The sequence below is a fragment of the Sinocyclocheilus anshuiensis genome, unplaced genomic scaffold (assembly GCF_001515605.1).
Source record: "Sinocyclocheilus anshuiensis isolate Anshui unplaced genomic scaffold, SAMN03320099.WGS_v1.1 scaffold1031, whole genome shotgun sequence".
Classification (NCBI taxonomy): domain Eukaryota; kingdom Metazoa; phylum Chordata; class Actinopteri; order Cypriniformes; family Cyprinidae; genus Sinocyclocheilus; species Sinocyclocheilus anshuiensis.
In genome coordinates this window covers 167,062-167,791 of record NW_015542633.1, presented here as the reverse complement: position 1 = coordinate 167,791, position 730 = coordinate 167,062, and positions in this window count along the sequence as shown.

The following is a 730-nucleotide window of genomic DNA, read 5'->3' as shown; positions in this document are numbered from 1 at the left end:
CACCAGATGTGTGACGGAAGTTTCATGAAATACACAAGCTCGTTTTGAGAGAGTTTGTACAATAACTATTTTAGAGTTTGCGAAGGTCTTCACTTCACATGTAAAGTAAAACTGTTTTTCTGTAGCTGCTGTCTGTTTTCTGAGATGAGTCTCAGATGGTTCTGTTCCTCCAGCTCTGCTCGGTTTCATTCAATCATTATAATCCCGGGAATTCAAATGCAAACTGAGCTCTGTTAAATACATTATTATTATTAATCCAATGAGGTGACCACTCTTATTGCCCTGAGAAAATCATCAGGAACAGTGGCGTCTGTCTGGATGATAATCAGTCTGAATAATGACGCTTTAGTTTTGTGTTTGTTTATCTTCAGTAAACCGCTGAGCCCCGCCCACTCTCACACTCGCCGAGGGGACTGACATTCTGCTCTGTTCTGTTTCTGCGGTTCTGATCTGAAAATGACATCATGATCCCGAGCTCTCTCTCTCTCTCTCTCTCACACACTCCTCCGGTCGCGGCGCTGTGCGGCTGTGGTTTGGTCGGGTTTCTCGGTACCGATGGTATTTGCGGCGGGGTGGGAGCTCGGCTTTCTGTTCCGTCATGTTTGATGCCAGTGTTTGGCGGATCCGGAGCATCCGGGACTCTGTGAGACTCGAGATCAGCGACGAACCGAGTCCTGCGGTGCTGAACCGACTCACTCATCTGGATCCGGGCACTCCTCACCTGGAGGTA